Genomic DNA, 23,396 nt, shown 5'->3' on the forward strand with positions numbered 1-23,396 from the left:
TCCTGCTGAGCAGGGAGTCCCATGCTGGGCTTGATCCTTGACCTTGGGACCATGACCTGAGCTGAAGGCAGATGCTTAGCAACTGAGCCACCCAGGCGCCCCTCTTTACTTCTATTTTAAAATAAACCTGCATTTGTTTTCTTGACCCAGGTCCCGTGACTGTTCAGAGCAGGCCTATTACCCTATGAATAAGAAAACAAAAGTATGATATGAAAAATGGATAGTTACATAAAAAATCCATGATAAAGTCAAAAGTATAAAATAACAATTAACTATAGAGAAAGGTGATTTAAAATATAAATTGTTTCTATGTAGGGGCTGCCTTAAAAGAGCTAACATTAAAATATTTAGAATTATTGTTATTTCATATCCAATCAAATGATCTTTTTGAATTGTCTCTATGGAGTAATTATAAGGATCTTATAGGTTTGTTTGTGAAGAAAATGATCTAGGGTTCAAGAGAGTCTCTAAACCTCAAATAGGAGGATAAAGGAAATAAAACTGCCTAAATTGGCTTTTGATATTATTCTTGGAAGAATTTTTAACACTAAAAACTTCATGTGTGGCTTCTAATAAAAGGAATGAACGGATATGTTTATGAAAAAAGTATCCCAAATCATTGTGTTTTACAGTTATTTTTAACAAACAAACCAAACTTTATAATGTAGTGTTTTTAATAAAGCAGAGAACAACTTACTCTTTTTGGGTTTCAGATACTGTTACAAAATAAAATGCAAATATAAGAAATGGTTATTATGATAAACCTAAGAGAATTTTCCCCTATCTGTATATTTCTGTACAATATCAGGGTATGCAGATGTGTGTGTGTGTGTGTGTGTGTGTGTGTGTGTGTGTGTGTGTGTAATTAAGCTTTAGGACAAAAATGGATGATAATGATGGATAAGAAGTGAAACTTCTAGGCCAAAAGCATTGTTCTTAAGAAGTGTGACTCCAACTCTATTATTAACGTTTATTTGTTTCAAATTTTAGAACCAGTCTAATTAAACCAAGACTAACTTGGCAGTAATAGCTAGAACAATAGAATGTATTATATGATCCAACTGAAACATGTTTTGTTTTGCATTTTTTGGTCTTTGATAGAATCAGTCATGGCCAGATTATTCTAAGGCTTTCTGAATCTAGAATACTAGACCACTTTCCAGGATGATATCAACACATCTTTATGGGATAATATCTTCATGTCTACTGGATATTTATGCAAAAATCATATCTATTACATTGCTGAGAAAGTAAGGCTTACTATTTACTTCAAGTGTCTTTTCAGCTGTTAGTTCTTGAAAGTTGTCTTTATTAGACAAAAGAAATGTAGAAATATTATACATAATAAAATAAATATTGTTATACATGATTTTTTTCTGACAGATATGACTTGAATTAAATGTGTAATCAAATAAACAAGAAAAAAGTCATAAATACCAGTGGCAGATAAGTCGATGAGTTAATTTTTCACATGATTAATAAACTTCCCAAAATTATTGTCATTCATTCTTTAAATATCTCATTTCTGAGAATGTGCAAAGAAATGATCTACTCACCCAGTTAAACACAAATCACATAGATTAAAATTAATTTGGATCTCTTGAGCTTTATTACTTAAATGTCTGCAGTTGGGCTCGATTTCAAGTGGGTCACTGAAATGTTATCATCCAGTAGTCAAGCTACTGCTCTATACTTTTCATTTCCCTCTGAATTAATTTTATATGGAAACAAAGACAAAAAATACCACAGTCAGTCATGGAATTCATGATGTATATATTTTTTAGTTTCTTCGGGGAGACAATTTAGATTTATTTATGCCTAAATGAACTACATAAATAACGTAAATTAACTGGCAAACACTGTTTCTAAATGAAACCAGAGAACATATCTACAAAGACATAAACTACAGGAATGTTTCTCTGGAAAAGTGAGAAGACAGAAATGGAGAGGTGATGAAAGGGAGCTCCCGATGAGAGCACGAGGAAAACAAAAAACTGAGGGAGGCATCAGAGCTAACAAGGCCATTTGTGCAGAACCACTGTAATTCCTGGCCTGCCAAGAAGGCTGTGCTCCCATGTTTGTTTTGTTTTGTGTAATAGAAAACTTTATTTTAATCTACTATTCATATTTAATTTTAGAAAACTACTAGATAGATGCACTTCCCTCTGAGGTTTAATTTGATCTTTAGTTACCATTTTCCGAGATCTTTTCAATAGCTTATCCTGTATCTTAAAATATGCCCTGATGTGTACAGGTAAAGAGAGCCCCTGGAATCTTCCTACAAGACTGGACTGGAGATTGTGACCTGCTGACTCTTCAAACTAGAAACAAACATTTGTTCTTGGAATAATAAGACCCTTACTCACATCAATTAAGTCATCAAATCTGTGTAGTTGGACTGTTCTCTCAGGGGTTGGAGATAACCTCCTCTGTGAAATCTATTTTGTACTTGCTGTTTGGAAATATATCTTTTTTTTTTTTAAAAGATTTTATTTATATCTGATAGACAGAGATCACAAGTAGGCAGAGAGGAAGGCAGAGAAAGAGAGGGAAGCAGGCTTCCCGCTGAGCAGAGAGCCTGATGGGGGCTTGATCACAGGACCCTGGGATGATGACCTGAGCCGAAGGCAGAGGCTTTAACCCCCTGAGCCACCCAGGTGCCCCATATCTTTTTTTTTTTTTTTAAAGATTTTACTTATTTTAGAAAGAAAGAGGGGGGGGAGGGGCAGAGGGAGAGAGAGAATCTCAAGCAGACTCCCTGCTGAGCACAGAGCCTGATGCAGTGCTTATTCTCAGGAACCTGAGATTATGACTTGAGCTGAAACCAAGAGTTGGATGCTTAACCAAATGAGCCACCCAAGCACCCCTGTGTTGATAGATAGCTAATGCCTCTTTGGCTTCAACTTCCAGAGTTTCAGATCGAAGATTTTTATAAATGAAAGCACAAGTATTTTTTGTGAAGGGATGTAGGTTCTCTTTTGTTAGCATCTGCTCATCAAGTTCCTTCTCTAGAACTATGTCATAGGGGCACCTGGGTGGCTCAGTTGGTCAAGCAACTGGCTTTAGCTTAGGTCATGATCCCAGGTCCTGGGATCGAGTTCCGCATCGGGCTCTCTGCTCAGTAGGGCAGTCTGCTTCTCCCTCTCCCTCTGCCTGCTGCTCTGCCTGCTGGTGCTCTTTCTCTCTCAATGTCAAGTAAATAAATAAAATCTTAAAAGTAAAATAAAACTACATCATAGCAGAAGTCTCCAGGAACTTCTGGAGCTCTGAACAAATTGAGCACTTCTTCTCCTTCAAATGCCGTCTTTGTCACATAGCCCGTCATCATGGCATAAAAATGTTCATAAACCTTACTCATTTCCATTGGATCATGATCTTTGAATGTAAAAAAATTTGGGGGCACTTGTGCGGCTCGGTCAATTAAGCATCTGCCTTCAGCTCAGGTCATGGTCCTGGGGTCCTGGGATCGAGCGCTGCTTTGGACTCTGCTCACTGGGGAGCCTGCCTCTCCTTCTCCATCTGCCTGCCACTCTGCCTGCTTGTGCTCTCTCTCTCTAATAAATAAATAAAATCTTTAAAAAAAAGGTAAGAAATTTAACTTTACAGGCCTTGGTCAAAGGGTTATACAGGTCCCAAAGGTGTCTGTCCAAAAGAGCCAGAATGGACTTTCTGCAATCCCACCCACTTAAATGCATGACAAAGTGTAAAGAGTCGAAATGTTTCTGTTTATCACAAAGACAGTGCCAGCGTGTTTTCTCAGTGTTTAACTTCAATCTTCTCAGTTGGTGGAATTAATGATAACTGCCTGTTTTTCTCTTTACTAAGGAGATCATTCTGCATTTCTATCAGTTCTGTCAGTGACAGCTGAGAAGTTGGCCACGTTGCTATAAATCTCTAGCCAGCCATCCCAAGCTACCACCAGGGGCTGCCTACCAGCACCGAAGCCTCCAGACCCCCCTGGACATTGCCTCCTTTGCAATCCCTGTGCTCCCTATATTTTAGTCTCATTAATGAAAATGTCAGTTATTTTCATAAATTTTTTTTTGTCAAATGACATTTATAGGTAAACATGTATATATTTCTTCTTTCCCAAAATATAAGCATTTTGGAATTATACGTTAATTATTAATTATGAACAGTTCAACTAATGAGAGACTTTAGAGCATCTAGTGATTAATTTTAACTCATGGTTCTTTGACAAGTTACTCTAAAATGAAATGGCTTCTAATTATTTTGAACTTTTACTTTTTCAGTCGCAAGGGATTTACTTTAAAAGCATTTTAAAACCATTTCTGAAACAAAGCAGCAGCCCAAACACTTTTGGCTCTGTCCAGATATTTCATTAAGGCATAAATATTTCAGTTATCAAATAACAAGTCTCTACAATCTAGGGGATTGATTGCATACAAAATGCTTGATTTGTTTAAAGTGTACTTACAGTTACATAGTAAAAAAAAAAAATTACAAACCTATTTTTCAGAAGACAGGTCAGATCTTTATTTCTGCTCAAGGCCATTGTCCATATTCTGTTAAAATAAACAATAATTTGAGAGAGATATGTTATTGTCTCATAAACAAGTAACAATTGAAATGAGAAAATACATAAAATTTTTATTTTATTTATTTATTTTTTAAAGGTTTTATTTATTTATTTGACAGGGAGAGGGACAGAGAGCATAAGCAGAGGGAACAGCAGAAAGACAGAGAGAAGCAGGCTCCTCACTGAGCAGGCAGCTTATCTTGGGGCTTGATCCTCGGACCCTGGCTCAAGACCTGAGCTGAAGGTGGAAGCACACAATAAGGAAGGTAGATCCGATGATGACATGGAGACCGTGGAATCCTGTGGCTATGAAGAATGTGGAGCCGGTGAGTCATCCCGGTGCCCCAATACATAAAATTTTTAAAAACATAAAAATCTTCCTTCAAAACTTACTGAATTCAACCAAAAATTTTACTGGAGGAAAATTTATAATGTTAATGGAGTATGTATCTGGAGTAGAAGAAATTTAGCTAAGTTGTCAAATCAGTAACTTAAAAAATAAAATGTAAACGCAAAGAAAAATACAATAAATGAATTAAAATGAACAAATGTTATTAGAAATAAGTAACAGAATGAAATTTGGCTTTCTAAAATGACTCAGAAAGGGGCACCCGGGTGGCTCAGTGCATTAAGTGTCTGTCTTTGGCTCAGGTCATGATCCTGGTGTCCTGGATCAAGCCCCGTTTTGGACTCCCTGCTCAGCAAGAAAGTCTGCTTCTCTCTTCTCTCTGCTCCTGCCACCACTTGTGTTCTCTCTCTCTCTCACTCACTCTCCCTCTTAAATATATAAAAATTAAAAATAATAAAATGACTCAGAAGAAAGACTTTCAGAAGATGAGGAGGAAAAAAAGAAAGAAAGGAGTCATATATTAAAGCTAACACAGAAAAATAGGGCAAAACCAGAAAGAGTGGAATATTAAAAAAAGTACACATTATAAACAATTACGTAACAATTTAGAAATAAAATGTGCCATGACTAGGAGACAACTCAATCAAAATTAACACACTAAAAATAAAAAAATCTAGATTGAACTTCAACTCAAAAATTTCACCAAATCTTTTTCCTCTACAGCTTTCCATTTTTTAGTAGAGAGCAACTTCACTAATCTAATTGCTCAGGACAGAATACTTGGAAATATAATTACTTGGAAATATAAATATAAATATAAACATAAACATAAATACTTGGAAATATAATTGGTTTTAATGACTTACATGCAATTCTTCAGGAAGTCCCACTACTATGGCTTGTAAAATATGTTAAAAATTGGAGCGATAATTTGTTTCCTGTGTTACTAAACTGGTCCAAGTCTTAGTCATCTTGCACCAAGATTATTTCTATATCAACTGATTATTCTGTTTCCATCATTTCTCCCCATCTTCACCATCAATCTACCTAAAAACAGAGTAGTAGTCAGAGTAATAGTCATAAAATGCAAGTCAGCTCCTTGGAATTATAATAAATAGAGCATACTTCCCCATATATAATCAACTGGTATATATATATACCAGTTGATTATAAAGCTCACATGAAAAGATTAATATGAAATAATAGAAAAATCTGAAACCAGAATAAATAAAATTATCTTAGATTTTTCAGATTAGAAAACATATCATAAACAATTCTAATGACTGCAAACCTGAGAAACAGTAGACAGCCCATATATACTCCCAAGTAAACAGGGGAAATTTTTTGTATGTAATTAAGGTGGCATCTCAACTAGTCGCAGAAAAGGTGAACTTTTTATGAAACAGTATTGGCAAATCTGGATCCTCATTTTGAAAAAGAAAGATTGATGGAATCGACTACATAAAATATATTATTCTAGAATAAACATCAAATGAATGCTACCTAAGTGTTAAAAAAATGAAATTATACAAGCAATAGAAGAAATACTGTGTAGATTTCCTTTGAATCTGGATGGGAGAGAAAACATTTTAATGATAAATACAAAAGTAAATAAACATACAATAAAAGGATCAATACACTGAGTTACATAAAACAATTGTATGGAAAAAAATAAGTAAAATATTACTTATGAAAAAATAAATGCAAAGTGGAACGTATATTTGCAATGAATATAATAGAAAAAGACACAAACTCACAAATATGTAAATACAATTTAAATCACTTTGTTGATGTATGATGTATGATTAATATATAAAAAGCTATTTATATTTTTAGGACAAATTGTTACCTTTATATCAAAAAAGCAATGTGCAGGGGTGCCTGGGTGGCTCAGTGGGTTAAAGCCTCTGCCTTTGGCTCAGGTCATGATCCTGGGGTCCTGGGACTGAGCCCCAATTGGGTTCTCTGCTCAGCAGGGAGCCTGCTTCCCTCCCTCTCTCTCTGCCTGCCTCTCTGCCTACTTGTGATTTATGTCTGTCAAATAAATAAAATCTTAAAAAAAAAACTTTAAAAAAAAGCAATGTGCAATTACATAGATAATATATATGTACTATGTAATTATATAGTTATCTATATACTATGTAATATATATACTATATTATAAAATATATAATAACAGAATATATAATATATTATAACACAATACAAATATACTATATATATTATATTTTTATGTACATAAAATACAATTATTTGTTGTAAGGAAATAAAAAATAAGACATGAATATGTATTTGTGACCTCATTTTTGAAAAAAGAAAAGAAATGCACATCATAAACACAAAGCTAATTAAATTAAATCACTTATCCATAAGAACAGTAATGGAATAGTAGGGATTGAGAACGGAATGAGACTTTGATATTTGAATTCTGTTAATTATTCCCAAAGTTAAACAATGCAATAAATCTAAATTATATCAAACAAGATGGAAAACTAAAATTAAATACAAGCAGAAAAATATAATATCAAATTAATAATATGCAGAGAATATATACATCTATGTACACACCAAGAATTAATTATTTCAAGTAACTTTGAATACCATACTTTGAATGTATTTCCTCTATGGGATATAGTTTGAAAGACAATAAAAGGAATCTTGAACTTGGAAGGTATGCTATTAGTGGTGATATTGGTGTAGCAATTCTAATTCTATTTTGTATACATTGCAAAAGGAAATAAAATACCTAGATATAGGTGGGAGCTCAGATACTCTATGGGGATAAAGAGCTATAGACACCCATCAAAATAGAGAAGAAGACTCAGTTTTGATGGTGGAAGAGTTAGAATTAAAAGTAGTCATTTTAAATTCACAGATAAAAAGACAAATGAGTAGAAAACACAGGCCACCAACAAGGCCTAGAAACAATGATACCACTCTAATAGTGAGCAGGTCCAGACCCCAGTCAATTTTTCACAAACTGTCTGCAAGCTTCTTTAATAAAAAGCTGATTTGGGGTCTGGAGAATTTTATATATATATATATATATATATATATGAACTATATGAACTAAGCCTCCAATAATTTTGTGTGTCAGAAATCAAGAATGTTTTCAAAAACTAATAGACTCATATCAAAAAAATCCAAGTAGATGCTCAAGTTATTTAAATATTGCCCCTGGGATTTTCTTTGGTCTGCCATGGGCTTCAGTATCCTTTCAGAAACTTCTGTGACAGGGTCTTCCCATTAGCTGTTCAATCTCCTTGGAGTCCTTGTTAACCTACATCCCCCTTGCTCACTTCTAGGCTTGGCTCCAATGTCCCTTTTTAGTTTAGACTTACTTTAACCCCCTATTCACAAGTTTACACATTCTAATACTTATGATCCTTTTCAGCAGGATCTGTTTTTTTCCACTGCACTTATAATCTTCTAAAATGCTATGAAAATGAATTAGTTACCCTGATTTGTCCACTTCTCCCCACTCAAACTCCCCCCACACACTAAAATAAATGTTCGTTAAAGCAGGTATTTTTTTTTGTCTGTTTTATTCACTGTTATTCATTATTCACTGTAGGCCTCACCTAATATTTAATGCCTGTCTTAAAATACATTCTCAATTACTATTTGTTCTTGAATAATTTTATTAACTCCCAAATCTCCATTTTGTTTATCACATTATAGTCACTTCTATCTGGTCATTTGCTATATGACATAGAAAAGGATCCTTTTCAGAAAACAAATATGTGTGTACAGTTTGATACTGAGTTATTTTTAATATATTTCCTTCTTTCACCACTTATTCCTAATAGGCAATCAAATCTTATCAATCCCTTCCTCTAAATGTCTTTAAATGTGTTATTTTATTTAGTTGCTAACTCCCACCTCCTTAGTTCTGGAACTCATCAACTCACACCTGTATTACTGAAATAGCCTCACTCTGGCAGTCGTACACAAATCTTTTCTGCATCATTCCTTCCTAAATGAGTGTTTAATTTCTGTAATAACAGCTTTCCAAATGTGACTTCCAAACTTAAAAATTATCAATGAGTTTCTAGCCACTTATGAGATAATACTTTCAGTTTAACTTTCAAAACACTAAGTAGAATCTATTTCTACTTATATTTATCTCTTACCCTTGACTCATTCCATACCTTACATTCTGAGTGACTATAGGAATTTTATTTTGTTATATTTTATTTTAACTAATTAGTTTTTATTTTTATTTTGTGTTTTTGAATTCCAAATGACCAAGGCAAAACTAAAAGGAGACATTTTACGGGCAGACTGCAATTATCATAAGGGTCTAGAATTACATTGACAGAGAAGAAAGAATCCAAAACTTAAAAACAGGGGCACCTGGGTGGCTCAGTGGGTTAAGCCTCTGCCTTTGGCTCAGGTCATGATCTCAGGGTCCTGGGATCGAGTCCCGCATCGGGCTCTCTGCTTGGCAGGGAGCCTGATTCCTCCTCTCTCTCTGCCTGCCTCTCTGCCTACTTGTGATCTCTCTCTGTCAAATAAATAAATAAAATCTTTAAAAAAAACAAACAAAAAAACAACAAGACAAAAAACAAAACAAAAAAAACTTCCTAAAAAAACAAAAAACAAAACAAAACAACGTCCTGGCTTCTAAACAACTCTATTGGGAATATAATTCAAAATTAATAGGAATTCAGAAGAACCTATCAAGGAAAGAGTGGGAAACAGTGCAAAAATGCAGTACCGAGTAGTTGCCTCTCTTATCTCATAATACTATTTGAGAAGATATAGTAAATATTTCCAAGGACCATCATCTTGGGCACAAAAATGGAAGCACTTAATCATTTTTTTTCCAGTTGGTCAAAAATTCTCTCCGTGAATAATTAACTCCCTTGCATTTCTAGATTTCATGGTCCTGTGAAAGGATACTGTGATATTGTCCCAACAGGAAGCTGATTGCAATCCCTGCAAAATGTGATGTTGCAGATGGATGGAAAACAAAAAACAAAAACAAAGACAAAAACAGGTAAAACTGAGAGAATCACGTTGGACTGGATATGACTCATGCTTGCACTACTCAGATATATTCTGTCCTTTCTTTAAATTTAAACTACATCCGAGTAACATTAAAAATGGTAGCTCCCAAATCTTCAAAGACTTAATGCAAGAAGATTCCTGAAACAAGTCATTGTTTTGTTGCTAGAGCTTATGCAGAGAATATAAGTTACATTCACCACCCTCCTTTGACATTTGTTACATATTTTCCTCACATTTAGGCAGCACAACTTGGCTGGATTGCTCCCTTTTGGTATAACCGAAAGCCTAATCTCTGAGAGTTCTAAGAACATGGTTGCTTTTTGAGAATGAAGTTGCTGTAATTTCACATTATATGTTACTTATGAGCATAGAAGCATTAAAAAAATGCCACAATTAATTCCATCGGTTTCAGACTGCCCCTACTCTGTAAAAGGAATTCTAGATTACTATGGTATCTGGAGTAAAATCAGTAAAGTATCCCTCGCGCCCTCTTTTTTCTCCCCCTTCTGGTTGTTCAGTTGCCTAAGGAACACGAAGTGATCAGGTGTTAGTCACAGACACAAGTTCATCAAACACCGAATAGTGTTCTTCGCAGAAGACAAGATCAAATCTTGTAGACTCTAAAGTTGCTGTGATAATAAGCACAATTTTTTTTTTCAATTTCATCGTTAGGAGTGTTAGCATTTTTTGGCTCTCGAAACAGTTTTTAATAGATACTAGAGTGACTGCACTGCATATTGCCTGTTGGCTTAGCATCCTGGAGGAGAGACAGGACCCCTGCAGAGATTTTTCTGTAAGTTATTGCCTTAGCTAAGCTGTTTGAATGCCATTTAAGCATACTATTAGAATGGATGTTTCTGAGGATATCATGTGTAGTAATACAAGTGCATTCTGAGCTGATGTTCCCATTATAACACTTCCTTTGACATTACAATACTTAATTATTTAGAGGCAAAATTATGTAAAATATCACAGAAATAGAGGCAACATTTTTAAAGTTCAGATTGTTAATGTTTTGAGACGCAGTACAGTCAGTGAAAACAGACTCATTTTAAAACTTGCTGTCAAGTTGCCGTCCCTTTCACAAGGGAAGAGGTCTGAAGACATCTATCTTTCACTCTCTGGAATTATACTGTATTAAAGGAACTGTGTTGGTTTCTATTCATGCAGGGTTGGACTACCCCCAGTGGCAATAGCTGAATTAGTCTTTATGAGAGAGAATTCATATTGGTAGGTACATGCACATCCTTTATGTCTGTCATGAGAACCAAATGTTTATGTTTAAAGGATTCTATATTTGTCTTTTTGATTGTTGCAGCCTCTTTAAGGGTGGATAGCTTCTGACAAGCATTAACGTAAGACACATTGTTGCATCTTATGTTCTCTCCTATATCCATTCATATCACTCCCAAATTGTTGTCCTTGATCTTTCAGCCTTGCTACTAACAGCCAAGTCATTGACAGATGCCCAGATCATTGTATTCTGTCAAAAGAAGAGAATACCAGTTCATATCTAAAACTAAACATAGACATACACACACAAATCATTTCTTACTGGGGTTTTTAGAGAGCTAGACTATAAAGGCATGAGCTTTCTGAGCCGAGCAAATGTGTCTTATGTAGGTTTGGAAGATATAACTTGAAGGATTAGTAGTTTTTCAGAGGTAAAAGCACATTGATATTAATGGTGGAGGTGTGATTACTCCCATGAATTGGTAAATTGGTTGACATTAGACACATGTTCATCGGTGTGATTCCTTTCCGAGTTGGATGAGTTTCAAGAGCGAAAGCTTCAGTCACTTGGTAGTTTTCCAGGAATATATTAACTGTTTTTGTTTGTTTACTTTTGTTTTTTCTTGTTTTGGTGGGGGAAAATACAAGAATTGAATACATTCTTTAAATCTTTGCTGGTGATTCTAAACTCTTACTCCTCTCTTCACCCTTTGGATGTGGTTTTGATTGTGATTTTCTCTTTGGAATGTGGGAGTGAGGTAATTTTCATGGGTTTCTGGTGATACTTTTTACAAAACTGTTAATGAAGGACCTTATAAGCTACGCTAAAAAGTGATTTTTATCCTTCAGTCCAAAGGAGAGTATCAGAGGGTTCTATACGTATATGTATGATTGTATTTTACAATTTCTATTCTGCAGAGCAGAGAATAACTTGTCAGATAGCAAGTAGTGAATAAAGATAGAATCTGTTTTAATATTAAGAAGAGGGAAGATGGTGAATAGACAGACATAGTGGATGAAAGAAAGGAGGTAAGTGGATGAATTTAAGAAATGTTTCAGCTGGAAAAAAGGCAGGGAAGGCAGCGGAGGTGGGTCCAGCCGCTCTGCAGGGGCTGGGGAGGGGAGGACCAAGCTGTCTACTGGCTGTGGGCAATTTGCTTGTGGGCTGCCACCAGCCATTGCCTTTCCACAGGGGCTGGAAGATAACTCACGCAGGTGGTGAGATTGAGAGGAGCTCTGTATTTTTCATAACAGATGCATTCAACAATTCGCAGGTTTGGGGATATTTCTGTATTTGGTGAAATGTGTTCTTTAGCCCTTTTCCCTGAGCAGCCCTCAAGTCTGCACGTTGGTGAGCTTGGGCGCTCCACTGTTGGGTAGGAGGATGATGGAAGTCGGCCCTGGGAACGAAACCCTCCCATTACCAGCTGAGGGGCTGCATTGTCTCCCTCTTTCAAAACCACCTCAGTCCCGAGGCCCCCTTACCCACCCTGCCCTCATGTCCCCTGTCTGGTCTCCAGGGGAGGGACTGAGGAGGCCCCAGTGAGCAGGCTCAGGGCACCAGATGAAAGCAGAGCTGGCTCCTCCCCACCCACGGAGGTGCCAGCGACCGGCAGAGTGGAAAAGAAGCTGGAAAGGTAAAGCCACCAGCAGCGCCACCTCTCCGCCACAGCGTTTGGGGTTCAAAACTGCCCTTGCAATAGTAGTCCGCTGGGCCCTCCTACTTCTCTTGGCCCTGAAGAGGGATTTCCCGGTTGGCAGGACAATTTGCATGTAAGGAACAGGGATTTCCTTCTGTGGCAGTGATTAAAAGAGGGAGGGTTGGAGAGACGGTTTATCTCAAAGTAAAAAGGGAGAGGCCAAAAAATAAAGCAAGAGATTCCCCCACTACAATGGGGGAAAAAAAAAGTTTCAGGTTTGTTGCTGGTAGGATTTCAGAGCTGATTAAAAAGCCTAATGAACCAAATTAAAATGAGCATTTTTTTTTTCCATCTGAGATTGGAAAAGTAGAAAGGAGTTGAAAAATGGGTAAAAGGAGCAGTAAGAAAAGAAGTTTAATTTTAAACATTGCATTCATTTTTTATTTCTGTCATGGTAAATTACCATGAATTTAGTGACTTAAAATAACAGGTATGTATTATCTCACAGTTCTGTAGGTCAGAAGGCTTGGTTGGCTCCACAGTTTGTCTGATCAACGTTTCACAAGGCCACGATCAGGGTGTCAGCCAGGCGCTTATCGTAAGGTGTTGAAAAGACGCAGCATTCAGATTCATTCAGGTTGTGGCCCAATTCTGGACCTTGTAGCTGTGTGAATGATGTCCCCATTTCCTCCGTTCCTGTCAGCCAGAGGTCAGTCTTTGCTCCTGGAGGCTGTCTGCATTCCTTCTCATGCTTTCCTTATGGCAGCCTCTCCAGCAATGATGAGCAGAATCTCTCCCACCCTTTGGACAACAACAACCCTCCTGCCATGGTTCTCTCACTGATTCTCTGCTTTTAAGGACTCATGCAATTACCTTTGATTTGCCCAGATAATCTAGGATAATCCTCCTATTTTAAGGTCAGGTGCAGGCTTTTAACTTATTTCTTATCTATCTGGGCCCTCTGGAAAGAGAAATGACCTCAGTATAATCTCCTTGTGAGCATGCTACAGATCAGCCTTTCTAGAAAAGATATTAATCTTATTTACCATCAGAAAGACAATGAAGAATTCTACTTATAAAATATTTTTGCAGCATATTCCTTCTGTAGGGAGCTTGTTGTAAAAAAAAAAAATAAAGTGGAATTTGTAGATTTATGGAAATATGGTTCCTGAAATGGCTCCTTTGCATAATCATCCTTTTTTCATATCTTCTTAGAAAGTAACTTATCTTTTAAATCTGAAACTAAGCATGTTCCTATATGGGAGAAAAAGGCAATTTCGGAAGCTGTATCTGTGTTATCAGATTTCTTCAATTACACGATGGTTCATCTGTGCTTGGTGTTTGTATTCATTCAGAAATTTACAAAAATTGATGCTGAGTGAGAAGCATTCATTATATTCTGACATAACTGATCAAATCATTTTTGTTTTGTGTGTGTATGAGTTCACCCAGAAAAGGATCAGTATAAAACCCTGGGGAAGCGGGGCGCCTGGGTGGCTCAGTGGGTTAAGCCTCTGCCTTTGGCTCAGGTCATGATCCCAGGGTCCTGGGATCCAGCCCCACATCGGGCTCTCTGCTCTGCGGGGAGCTTGGTTCCTCCTGCCTGTCTCTCTGCCTACTTGTGATCTCTGTCTGTCAAATAAATAAATAACAAATAAACAAACAAACAAAAAAACCCAAAAAAACCTGGGGGGGGGGGAATCTTATAGAACAGTTGTAGAAAGAAGAATCTATTAAGAATTGGCCAGATATAGAGAATATTAAATGATAGTCTGTTTAACTTTTATGGTCAACTTGACTGGGCCACAGAGTACCTAGACATCTGGTTAAACATTATTCTGGGTACCCAGAATATCCTTATAAATCTCTCTTCCTCTCTCTACCTGGAAGCAAATGACTTGGAGTAGGAAAAAAACAAAACAAAAATAAAACAAGAAAAACAATTTACTCAAAAATGCATTGAAAAAGTAACTTAAATATATAATGTTACCTAATATTTACAGAAATTATTTCTGGGGTTTTATTTAACATCTCTTTCATTATACATAACATATTGATTTTGCTTTTCTTTTTAATCCTAATATAGATAGAAAGGATGGAAAGAGAATATTTAAAGTGAGAAATAGTCGATAATGTTAAATGTTACATCAATTTTGGTTACAAAAGAAAAATGGTAAAGGTGATTAGAGCAGAATGATGGGGTTCTCATGAGGCCAGTGAGAGAAAAGAAAGTGAAAGGGTGAAAATAGTGTAGATAATTCTACTTACAAATTTGGCTTGTCTTCCTTTACTAGACTGCACAACCATCACAGAAGATAATCTCCAACCATTGTCTTTTTTATTCATCACTTTATTCTTAGCACCCAGGAAAAATGTAACACATATTTAAAAATATATTTTTTAACACTGTTTCATTTCCCAGCCATTGGCTATGCACTGTCTCATTTGCTCCTCAATGACAATATCAAACAATCTTACTATGATTCATAAAAGGAAAGTGAATCTCAGGCAACTTTACTCACAAAACTAGTTAATTGTAGTTTGTGGATTGATCTCATATTTTCTTTTTATCTACTTATTAAAACGTTTTCACATGCAAACAAACATTTTTGAGTGACATATCTTGAAAGGTCTCTATTCAAGGGCACCTGGGTGGCTCAGTTGGTTAAGCTTCTGACTCTTTGCTCAGGTCATGATCTCAGAGTCATAGGATTGAGTCCTAAGTTGGGCTCAGTGCTCAGTGTGGAGTCTGCTTGAGACTTTTTCTCTCCCTCGGCCCCTCCCCCAATTTATGCGCATGCTTTCTCTAAATAAATGAGTGAATAAATAAATAAATAAATGAAATCTTAAAACAAAGCCTGTATTCATAAAAGCTATGCATGATAACTGTCAGAAAATTTCAAGTATAGTAAGACAATGATGCAAATGATATACTATCTAATTTCAATATTCTTAGTCCTTTGGTTTTATTTATATATGTATTATATAAATAAATACAAATATTGCATATTATATATATTCAAATTATATTACCTGTCATTTAGCTACATAAATACCATATTACTTTGTCTTACTTACTAGATGAGATATTTTCTACCTGGAAACAAGGCTTGAAGGAGAAAAAAAAAAGGAAACAAAAACAATTTACTCAAAATATAATGCAAAATTAATATGAAATGTACAAAGTTATTCAATATTTACTAAACTTATTTTTACATTTTTAAAGGATTGATTAGTAAATACACTTTGCAACCAAGTACTATAAAGAATAATTTTCAGAACAGCATCACTTTATATTTTATCATTACCCAGTGCATGTGTAAACTTAAGTGATGGGTCTGAAATGGAATAAAAATGAACCAGAGCATGAGGAAAGTGATGACTTCACAAGTTAGAGAAACTTATTTCAGAGATCACTGTGGTTTTTTATTAGGAATTTATGCTATATAATATTGACTCATTTGAAGCATTTAAGTAACATAATAATGAAATAATGACAACAAAAGAAACATGAGCTTTCTTTCCTATAAACCAAGCACTATATTAGAAAGTTGTAAGAAAAATAAAATATCCTTCATCCACACATGCTTCGAAACTAGTAATAAAGCCAATTAAGCTCAGCAATCTTTTGTTCAGTTTCAACTGAGTGCAATAAATTTTGCTAGGCACTCTGAGTAAAAAGCAATGATATACTTTCTCTCCCCTCCAGGAGATCTCAACTTACTGGCAGGGGGTGGGGGGTGGGAGTATAATAGTGAAAAGAAAACTCTAATGAGTAATGTAGTGGCACAAAGAAATTTCAATAGGGGAACAAGGAAGGTGAATTTAAGGAAGGTGAATTTAATGCTGAGATAAATGATTAAGTGTGGAAACAGCTCATAAAGTGACTATTCTGGTACATGGTCTTGAAAAATATATTGATATATACTAGGCAGAGATTGACCTGGTAACGTGGACAGATGACAGATATACAGTCTTCTGAGGGTAGATGAATAGAATGAGGATAAAGAACAGGGCAGGTATAGTCTGCATGTCCAGAATGATAGACTGTCTACTGTAGCTTAGGCCTGGTGTATGTGTGTGTGGATGTGTAGTGTGCAGTAAAGCAATTTGCTGAGTTTAAAAATTGTGGTCTAGGATTTTTAAAAATATGAATGAAAGACCTGATGTATCATGTTTGTTAAGTTCTCTGGTATAAATGCCCACCATGGCTGATTTCAGGCTACCGATGTGATGTCACTAAATACAGAGGCGGAATGAGATGCACCCAGCTGGCTTTATGTATGAACTAGTTTCAGGTTATTGGACGTTTTCAGGTATGTGTGTGCCTGTGGGCATATGTAAGAGGGTTAGAAAGTAAATGGAGAAATGAGAAGACATAATATTGAGGACTGGGATCAAGTGCATAGAACACTGTTGGGGTAAAAAATTCAAATCTATTTCTCTGTCACATAAAAAAGTTTCTGAAGATAACAGTCGTAGGCTAATATAGTGGTTTCTACAAGGACTCAGGGCTTATCTCTATGCTCTGTTGTTTTTATAAATTATCTTTAAAATATAAAAATTATCTCTTGGTCCAAGGAAGTTACTTGAGCTTTATCATCACGACTTCTTTGCAGGCTAGGAAAATTAGGAAAGTTTCTTGTTTTAAAGGAAAAAGGACACATGTGGCACTTCTTATAATTTTCTGAAGTCCTATTCACACCTCTATTTCCATCTCATAGTCCAAATCTTAGTCACACTGAATATGTAAATGTAAGAAATGTAAGAGAGACTCGCGTGAATCTCATAGACTGGAAAATTGTAGCCTTAAATAAAAATCTCTAAAGAAGACCTCTAAATAAATAAAGGGGATACAGTCAGGCAATTTGCAGTCTCTGCCAGAAGATATTATGGTAGAAAAACAAATTAGAAAACATGTCAGGGTCAGAATTAAACATCAAGACAGGAGAAGTAATATTATTCTATATCTGTAACTATGGGATTTTTACCTTCATTCCTTTTTAGGGTACTGCTTACCTCTGGTGGAAAGAATATTTGATTAGAGATACAGAAACTTTGTTATCTGAAATATTGCATGTCTTCTAGGATGACATTAGCAAGGAAATAATGTGGTTGCATTTCTGAAGACTGTGACAAGCCTAATGTCAGCTCTATCCATATAAAATTACATTTTGCTTTTGTCCCACCAAAATGAATTAAGAAATGATGTCTAAGATACTCTACTAACTTATGATGGAACTTGGGAGCTGGAAGTATCATTTCAAAGTAGAACGTATCGGGGTGCCCTGGGTGGCTCAGTTGGTTAGGTGGTGGACTCTTGATTTTAGGCTCAAGTCATTTATCTTAAGGTTGTGAGATCAAGCCAGGTGTCAGGCTCTGCACTGGGCATGGAGCCTGCTTAGGATTCTCTCTCTCTCTTTCCTTCTCCTCTACCTTTCCGTCTCTCTCCAAAAAAACCTAAATAAATAAATAAATAAATAAATAAACAAAATGTGGAATTTACTATAGAAATTGTGAAATAGTAAGAAGAAGGAAGGAGAAACAACCCAAAAGAAAGATAAGACTTTCAAACTGTGATGGTAGAAAGGAATTCTATGTGTACTTGTGATTACATAACAGTAAAAATCATCCTTCCAGTTACAAATTTTACTCAAAACATTTAGGACATGGCTGTTATAAGTGAGCTCTTACATATGTAGCCTGAAGCCATTGAAGGTATTTGAGGAAAACAAAACAAAACAAAAAAAATAGCAAAGTTTAAGTTTTAGCTTAGAAGCTTTATTCTGATGGCAGACTGTATAATTCATGTATTTTGAATAAGTAGACAATGGAGGCATGAAAATTCGTAAGGAATCAAACCCAACAACTCAGGAAGAAAATAATGAGCTGCAAATTAAGGCGAGAGTATTATTGCAAAGGGAAAGATGAAATAAAAAATCTTGTCAAGTTGTATCACTAAGATTTACAAATAATTGGCTGTGGAAATTTGAAGAAAATGTATGTCAGTTTTCCTGTGTGGCTCACTGATAGAACACAGGGCTGCGTGACAAGATAGAGAATGCATTGGGAAGGAAATATCTGTGGAAGAAAGAGGTACAATCAAATTGAGAAATATTTGTTTTTAAGAATTCGCTAAAATCTAAAAGTAGGCATTCTGTAATTACTGGACAGATAAATACAGGTATGGAACTCAGTTTAGAAATGCAGATATTTAAAAAAGCATCCTGGAAGAATAGAAAATTGTTGGAAGTCAGTACCAAAGAAGCATATGTAGCAGAGACGAGAAGGAGCAAAACCTGAAAATCGAGGAACTCTTCATTGGAAAGACCAAAGGCAGGGAGCTTGGGTGGCTCAGTCATTTAAGTGTCTGACTCTTGATTTCAGGTCAGGTCATGATCTCAGAGTCATGAGGTTTTGAGCCCTGCTTTAAACGTGGAACATGCTTAAGGTTCTCTCTCTCTCTCTCTCCCTTTCCCCCTCTTCTTCCCCCTCCCCTTCATAAATAAATAAATAAATAAAATAATAGAAAGAGAAAGACCAACAGAGAAAAGGGAGATGCAAAGAGACAGGGAAGAAGCTGTGACGCCACAGTTAAAGGGACACTTCCCCTGCATAAAGTATTATATTTTGAATGCTCTGCTAATTCATTCCTATTTCTCATAAAAAACTTGAGGAAAGATATAAGAAAAACAATGAAAATGATTGACTGTACCAGTGCTCTTGATTTCATGCCTCAGAAAATGATTTTAAGAAATAGAGACAATCAGAGGTTCAGAGGAAGGACAAGAGGCTGGAGACCAGGTGCCAGAAGAACTACCTGATGTTCAACAACAAAAACAAAACACAAGTGCCCGTGTGGTGGCCCACACAGCATATGTCTCTGCAGTGACTTTCCGTTGGCTCTTCCACCTCCCGTCCTCAAAAGTTCCAGAGAAGAGATATGTTGCCCATGTTCACAATACATGCCTGTTCTGTGACTATGCTCCAAGAAGGAGCTGGAAAGACTGGCTTCCTGTAGGGCATTCCACAAAAGGGAGATGAGGGACGGTAGAGAAAGGAGGATATTCTGAGAAAATATGAGTGTTCATGACATGCTGAATGTTTATATTATGCCCACACTGAGTTAAAGGATTAACGTGTATGTTCTGAGATAATTATCAAAATTTGTATGGTTTTAATATAATCTATGTACAGAAAATGAAACTAATGTTTAGAGAGATTAAGTACTCTAAAGTCACAGAATTTATAAATGGGACAAGAATGAAAATTCACCAAGTCCAGCTCCATATACAAATTTGACCAGGTTTGGATTTTTAAACTTTAATACTTCTCCATCTTATTAACTTGCCTCAGATAATTCAGCTACTTAGTGACTAAATGGTGACTAAAAACTGTTAACTACTCTCAGTATTAGGGAGTAGATAATAAAATATTCTCTCCTAAGTGCTTAGAAATAATGGGAATAAGAATTAGTGCTCAGGTTGAGATTATGAATGGAACATATAACGCATGGCATGATGAGGTAGCAGGATATTAAGTGATATGCTTCTGTTGTTTCAGAATTTTGGTTGAGATCCTTAAGATTAGAGAAAGCAATGTTACAAGGTTAAGTGACGGTCATAAATTTATTATCCAATTTAAGAGTATATAAAAGGAAATAAGAATACTGATCAAAAAAGTTTACATGGTGGACATTTATTTGGCAGAGGTTGGTTGAATGCTAAGTACTTTTATTCCTTCCTTTTTAGTGGGGATGTGAATGCATGCTTTCCTCCTCCTTGCCTCCAACCAAAAAAGGGAGTGATTTAAAGAGAAGCCATTGGAAACCATGACCTACACCCATCAGAGACTGTGGTATGCAGAATTGGTTAGTACCAGATCCCTTCTTGGATCATTCTGCACTTAAGGAACTTAATATGTCCTTACTTACGATAACAGAATGCAGAGAGAGCAACTTGACCTTCCAGATTTTGTCAGGTCTTCTCAAGATTCAGGTGTGGACCTCATGGAGGGTAGCTAAATTTGATTTATCTTGAAAATATTCCAACCCAAGTGAATCCAATGCCAGTGTGAGTCACCTTTGTATCAAAAACACTATTGGGGAGTGTTTAGGAAAAGTGATCAGTAAGAAATCAAACCACTTGTATCAGAAAGAAATGCACTGGAAGGTTCTCAAAAAGGCCTTTAAAAAAAAATTACAGAGCAATTCCATGAAGCAGAACACCTAGAAGACTCAGAGATCAGATTTTAACCAGCCTCTTCGCCCCTCCTTTCCTCTACTTCCTGTTACCATTCTAGAATCTAGAGACTAAAACTAAATGAGATAGAATAAAAGCGAAAGTCCAATAAATACAATAATCCCTTCAGGCCCCGCCCGGTTTTCACTGCAGGCTTAAAACTAAGTTCAGGTGAAATTATGTCGGTGTGGAGAAAAAGCTTAAACTGAAGAAAAAATTGAGGCTTTAATATTATACCTGATGGTGCTCTTTAGTATTGGAGAACCATATGGCTTGTTAGTAAATGAAGGTAAGTAGTAAAACTAAGAGATAAGCCTGAGCTTTTGAGTCAGGGAAAGATGATTTGAAGAACAACTTGAGAGTGAGAATAACAAAAAATAAAGTTGACTTCTGCTAGTTTACTACTCTAGCTTAGTCAATAAATCAGCTTTAGATATTAAAAAAAAACCAAAAAACCAAACCCTGAAAAAAACAAACTGGGTTTTCATCTGTGAAATATGACTGTGCATAAATTGAATTCATAAATATATCTAAAGTAAGACTAGGTCAACAATGGGAAATGGACATGGACATTGGCAAATGGTATTATAAAACATTAGGCCTAAGAAGATGTGAGAAAAGTTGGGAGGGGGCAGGATAATTAAGAAAATAATTAATTAGAAAAATGATTATGATGATGTCTAAATATGATTAAGATGTTTATGTGGGAAACACTCCACTAAGCCTTATGATAGAGTCACTTATTGTAATCCTTTCAAAAGTAACACAAAGTAAATATTATTTCTATTGCACAGAATAAGAAACTAAGTCACAGAGAGGTAAGACAACTTGCCCAAGGTCATAGCTAGTTAACATCATCAGAGATGCATAGAAAGCTGTAATCACTAAATACTTAATTGTTGGAACAAACTACAAGTGTATCAAGTGTAAAGAGGACAGGACAGAGACACTGAATTCATCTTTTAAAAGAAGAATTTACTTTGGCCTTTTGACCAATTGTGTTAAATCAAGCTAACCTAATTTTTCATTTCACTGAGTCTATTGCAAATTAAGTCTGATCTCATTAATGTTGTCTAAGTTGAATGCTTTTGGGGGAAAAAATAACTCTATTAAGCCATAAAGACACAATTAGTGAAATGTATTAGATGTGATTATAATGTGACGGATTATTTTTATAAGCATACCAAGCTTACAGACTCAAATGAATATTGAACTTTCCACTGTTAACTTTGAAAGAATAAGCCATGTTGTAATGAAGCTTTTCTTGTTGAAACTTCATTTTTTCTCATTTTGAATTTAGCTCATAGAAGTTTTCAAGACATATTAAAATTATCTGTATTTAAAGACAAATAATATTAATAAAATTCTATTACTTAGTTTGATAAGTCAGCCTTTTCCCATAATGCTTTAGGCACATTTCCAGAAATTAAATCTATTTTCTCATTGGGAAAGCATGTGAAAATTGAAGGCATTTCAACAAGTAATTTGAAGACAAATTTAAAAGGAATATGCGTCAAAGAGTGTGAAGAGTGGTGGGATCATCAATAGAAGGTGTGGACTATTAGGTAATTACTTCGGAAAGAGCATTTACAATATATTTGAAAAATATCAGTCATGGCATTTCATAATTATGTTCTAACAATAATTTACTAATTGAATAATTTCACACATTCTTATGTACTTAGTGATAAGGGATTGATTCAAATCAAAAAATGTCAATATATTAACAGCATTAGACCAAATAATGCTGTTTTGAGTTCACATCTCATATCGATATATATAAATAAAATTTTAACTGTAGAAAGTAAATCATTATTCACTATTATGGTATCTATGGAATTACTTACAATTACACACAATTGCCTGAAATTTGATGAAATATGAAATGTTTACTACCATTTTGTGAATGTTTTATGACCATTTTAAAAAAAGAAAATGATGGGGCACCTGAGTGGCTCAGTAGTTAAGTGTCTGCCTTTGGATCAGGTCAGGATCCCAGAGTCCTGGGATCGAGCCCCACATTGGGCTCCCTGCTCAGTGGGAAGCCTGCTTCTCCCTCACCCACTCCCCCTGCCTGTGTTCCCTCTCTCACTGTGTTTCTCTCTATCAAATAAATAAAAATAAAGATTAAAAAAAAGTAAAAAAAAAAAAAAAAAAAAGAAAGAAAAATGACACCTAACTGAATGGCAGGCAATGTGTAAAACATCTTCCTATGGTAATATAATGTTTCTGTCTTCCCTAAGTAAATGCTGGTGATGTTTCTGCATATGTGACTCATTTAGGAAGTGTGTGGATCTTCTGGGAATCTTCTTGGAGCCTATGAGTAGACAAAATACTCACCTGCAGATTTTTCAAGATAAACTGCTTTCCACCTTGACCTT

The 23,396-nt window shown here is 35.6% G+C and overlaps 1 pseudogene; it reads right to left on the reverse strand.

Annotated features, from left to right (window-relative positions):
- Window positions 1-2,101: 2,101 nt before the first annotated feature.
- Window positions 2,102-12,556, reverse strand: LOC111140793 (annotated as a pseudogene).
- Between the last annotated feature and the right edge of the window lie 10,840 nt (window positions 12,557-23,396).

This window comes from Enhydra lutris, unplaced genomic scaffold (genome assembly GCF_002288905.1).
Source record: "Enhydra lutris kenyoni isolate GAN:26980312 unplaced genomic scaffold, ASM228890v2 scaffoldscaffold5, whole genome shotgun sequence".
NCBI lineage: Eukaryota > Metazoa > Chordata > Mammalia > Carnivora > Mustelidae > Enhydra > Enhydra lutris.